Genomic DNA, 5000 nt, shown 5'->3' with positions numbered 1-5000 from the left:
ATACGAAATTTGCATGCAAAGCCAATGACCCCCCGATGCGTGGGAGGGAGAGAGAATCTTTAAATCTTCAGAAGTAGAGAATAATTCAAATTGTTTCCTTTTTTTTTCTTTTTTATATCCGATACAAGAGAAAAGAAGGTCCGCGGTTCAATCGAGAAAAATATCGATGGAGATTCGAACCTATATAAACAAGAAATATATATATACATATATATCTGCAATCCATTATAAAAAAAAAAAAGTTAGTCACCACGGCTATCTATCTTCTTATAGAAACAAGTGCTTACTTAGCCTTTTTATATTATACACCTATATTATATAACGTATAATAAAACCAATAATATTAAAAAAAATATATATATATATCTGTTTATGTACATATATGATTAATAGTTATTATATGTACATAAATAAAATTCTAACGTAGAGGGGAGGGGGAAAGTAGATGAAAGAAGAAGAGCAAAGAGGAATATAACGCGATAAAATGTCAGTCCAGACTGACTGACTGACTGGTACTACGTTGCTTGCTTGCTTGCTTGCTTGCTTGCTTGCTTGCTTGTTTGCGATCATTGTGCCCAGCGAGTAATGCGAACTCTTGTTATCATTGGAAGTATACATTAGCTGACTCTACCGTTCCTCGTAGATAATTACCAGTCAATATTCGGTGTTGAATTACGAGTAGAAGTTATATTCTAACATGGCTCTAAAAGACATATAGGCAAAGAGAGGGGGGAGGGGAAGGGGAGGGGAATATTTAAAGAGGACCAAAAATAAAAATAAAACAAAACAAAAAGAATCACGTTCGTAAATTTTTGATAGAATATATAGCGCTAGAACGAAAGTTTTCTTAACTGATTTACAAAAATAAATCATCCCTCTTTTCATCGTGCCTACATTTTAGCCTGGTAATATCTCGATGTAAAAAATTGAAAGATCTAAAAAAAGAAAAAGAAAGGTCAGGAAAAGGAACAATTTATATTTAATAGAAAACTTTTGATCTATCCTATATAGACGATTTAATTATAAATAATGATTAATATATCGATTAGTGGTTATATATTTCGTAGAGTATGTCCTATTTAGAAAAATTGTATATGCTTTATCTAGTTAGCAGACAATTGACTCTAAGTTAACCGTCGAGTTATACATAATACTGTTGAGGAGAGAAAGCGTAAGAAAAGATTATGGGCAAACGAAAAAGTTTACGAACTCTCTCTCTTTCTCTGTCTGTCTGTCTGTCTGTCTGTCTGACTATCTGTCTATCTGTCTGTCTGTATGTCCGTCTGTCTGTCTGTCTGTCTGTTTCTCTTTTTTTCTTTCTCCCTTGGGGTCGAGCTTGATTTAAAACTTTTTACTCCTGTCTGAAAGTTATAATCACGAAGGACAAGACAAACTTTTCCCTTATGTTCTTATTACGCGCATAAGAAGTACACTCCTCGTTCGATATAATTCGATGAACTATGTGAACGAGTAAAAGTATAGTTAGATATTAATTCGCTTCAACTGTTGCAAACTAGGAAGTACAGGATGAAAAACAGTTTTAAAATGATATTAAAGATTTATTATTCTTTTTTCGAGATTTCCTTTTTTTTTTCCTTTTTTTTTTCTTTTTCTTTTTTTGCAAATTGTAAAAACGACAATATAAAATACTTTGTCCCATTTAAGGAACTTTTATGATTTACGATTAATATTTATAATTTTAATTAATTCAAAAATAATGTGTAGAGTAATGTGTAGAGTAACACGCACGTTCGTAAGAATCTAATCGATCGAAGATGAAACCGCATGAAAACATGTGTATGTGTGTTATTATTCGAGGAAAGACGATATTCCTACTAACGTTGCAAGTTAACATAAATTTCTTATCGGGAGAAAAAAAAACGGCGAGTATGTTTCTAATTATCTTTCTTTGATTATTTGCATATACTTGGGGGATATATATATAGGTATATATACCTACATATATATATATATATATATATATATATATATATGTGTGCGTGTATAGTATACGTATTCGAAAATTGAGCAAGGTGAACGATGTCAAAGAGGATTAAGATAAAAATAGAAACAAGAAACATGACTCTGAACAAAAATTTCTGGGACAAGAAAGTTCTTAGGCTTATAGTTTAATGATTTGAAGAGAGAAAGAGAGAGAGAGAGAGAGAGAGAAAAGTTAACCTAAAAAATTTGCGAGAAAAGAGTAAACGATTTGTATAGATCACTTAGGATGCTAAGGAACATTTTGTCGATTTATTCTCTACTTCACTTTCTTGCTTTAACATTTTCTAATCTATGTCCAAGAAGAAACTTCGACTCTTTGCATAGTTACATACACGGAGTTTTCGCTTTCTGAGAATTAAAATGGCGAAAGCAAGAGAGACTACTGGCATAACAAATGATGAACAAACGAGGAAGACAGAGAGACAGGGAGAGAGAGAGAGAGATGTAAAGGGGTATGGGGGAGTAGGAGAGAGGGAGGGAAAAAGAGAGAGAGAGAAAGAAAGAGAAAGAAGATTATTTGTTGGAAGCGTTAAACCAATTGAAACGTTCCTTTTAAACTAAGATTAATGGCGGCTCCTGGGGTCAGACGTTTTACGAGTATTTCAAACAAGGATTTGCCCAAGAGTGAATGACCGTTCTATATGTTTCAAGATTATTACACCGATATATATATATATATATATATATATATATATATATGTATATATACATGTGCGTATACGTATATATAATTTGTGATTAAAAATTTCGACCATTTTTCACGTCCTTCCTTTAACTCAAAGAAAGATAGAGATAGAGATAGAGATAGGAAAAGACTTCTATAAGCGTTGATGAATCATATCGTCAACGTCCGTTCGAACGAATAGAATCGTTCCAAAAAATATCTTCTCTTCTGCTATATCGAATTTCGCTCGGTCGGTAATCAACATTATAATAATTTGATAATGATCTATTTGTATAAACACAATGGTAAATCTAACATGGACATTACAGTTTCCATGATAATTATAATTTTCTTTGATAAAAAAAAAAAAAAAAAAAAAAAAATTAAGAAAAATGAGATATACATAATATATATATATATATATATATATATATATATATTAAAAAAAAAAAAAAAGATGACTAGTTACCTGGCCAATGAGAACCACTACGTGCTCCGATGATCCTGAACGTAGTTGAGGTTGAAGAGAGAGAGGAGGGAGAGAGAGAGAGAGAGAGAGAGAGAAACAAAGAAAAAGAAAGAAAGAAAGAGAGAGAGAGAGACATAAAAATTTCTAATATAAAAGAAAAGAAGTAAAAAAATAGTGATATAGATTCAGTTACGATTGGCAATGGTTTCCATCAAGAAGCTGTTAGGACAATCGTAAAAATAGATTAAAAAAGAAAAGAGCGAGCGACCGAGAGAGAGAAAGAGAGAAAGAGAGAGAGGTGTGTGTAGGGGGATTGTGGTGTTGGAGTAGGATGAAAGCGAGATAAAGATAGAAAATCACTGGGCCTCGTTCTCAATCGAAGCGCCACGTTCGAATTACGAATGTCCTTTTCTCTCTCCTCTTCTCTCTCTCTCTCACTCCCTCTCTCTCTCTCTCTCTTTCTCTCTCTCTCTCTCTCTAGTCTTCTTAACTTTTCTAGCAGAAGATGATCCATCTTGATGAACTCTCGAAGAGAGTTTTCTTAGGCAAACGAACTCTCGCACGGCCTTTTCCCCGAAAAAAAGGGTAAAAGGGTAAAAAAAGAAAAAAAAAGGAGAGAGAGAGAGAGAGGGAGGGAGGGAGAGAAAGAGAGTTCGTCGGACTTCTCGAGGACGATCCATAGCTGCGTTGTGGTTGTGGTCGTGGTTATGGTCGTGGTCGTGTGGTCGTATGCTCGTGATCGTCGATTGGAAACGATATATCCCGGAATGAATTCGTTCCTTCTCGCGGCGCCTGTGACCGGCTTCTTCCTTCCCCTACTTTTCTCGCGTTCCAATGGATTTACCGCGCCGGCGAATTTCAAAGAAATTAAAGTTCGAAAATTTATAATTGTCAACTTGTACGAAAGAAAATGTCGTTTTTAACGAAGAAGAAGATGAATAAAATAATAAAGAATAAGGGACAAATTTTAAACATTAGCAAAGAGAAAGAGAGAGAGAGAGAGAGAGAGAGAGAGAGAAATGGTTGAATTTTTTTTTCTGTACTTTCCCTCTCTTTCTCTTTCTTTTTTTCTGTCTGTATCTCTCTCTCTCTCTCTCTCTTTCTCTCTCTCTCTCTCTCTCTCTCTTCCTTCCGCAACCAATCGAAGCGGTAGCAAATTAACACGTCACCAACACTCGCAATTCTCGTGTCTCTGTGGCCAGCCTCGACGGTAACGTGGCATGTAGATATACAACTTTGTAGAGCACGTTTCGCAAATCCGATACGTAGATGCTAAGTTAACGAGAATCCGATTCGAGTAACTACGACACGATTCCGATTTCGTGCACCCCGGGAGAAACGGCGGAGGAATGACGATTATGAAATTTTAAAGATGTGCAAGATTAAGATTGAGAGAGAGAGAGAGAGAGAGACAGAGAGACAGAGAGACAGAGAGATAGATAGATAGATAAATAGATAGAGAGAGAGAGAAAGAGAGAGAGAGAGAGAGAAAGAGAGAACAATGGAATCTCAAAAAGAGATAGATAGATAGAGAGAATAAGAAAAAAGAAATGATGGAATCACGAAAAACGATCTTCTATTTCTTCTCTTAAGCGTATAAAGGAGAATAAAGAAAAACGAACACGATGGAGAAATACGCGGAGAAGACGTGTGTCTGTAACGAGAGGCACCTTCCTTGCGGAGCACCGACGACGAACTGACCGAGCGTTCGTCTCGAGGAAGATGCAAAAACGACGATAGCCAACGAGCGCCAATGCGCTACTAACCATCCTGCGCCACACGCCGCCGGCACGAAGCCGCACGAGTTCAAGCAGAAATCTCGGGGCGAGGCCGAAGATGTGCGAATGTTGCCGAACAATACTC

General features: G+C 35.8%; 1 long non-coding RNA gene across 3 annotated transcripts in view; it reads right to left on the bottom strand.

The window, feature by feature from the left end:
* LOC118445236 (uncharacterized) overlaps window positions 1-4891 on the bottom strand; it is a 15697-nt gene extending 10806 nt beyond the window's left edge. For all 3 annotated transcript variants that reach the window (XR_014983200.1, XR_014983201.1, XR_014983202.1), the window contains exon 1: window positions 3138-4891. This is a non-coding gene — a long non-coding RNA (uncharacterized LOC118445236). The remainder of the gene's footprint in view (window positions 1-3137) is intronic.
* Between the last annotated feature and the right edge of the window lie 109 nt (window positions 4892-5000).

Source organism: Vespa mandarinia, chromosome 18 (genome assembly GCF_050613455.1).
Source record: "Vespa mandarinia isolate Hongniang chromosome 18, ASM5061345v1, whole genome shotgun sequence".
Taxonomy (NCBI): domain Eukaryota; kingdom Metazoa; phylum Arthropoda; class Insecta; order Hymenoptera; family Vespidae; genus Vespa; species Vespa mandarinia.
The sequence above is the reverse complement of the archived record's forward strand: the minus strand, read 5'-3'. Positions and strand labels throughout refer to the sequence as shown.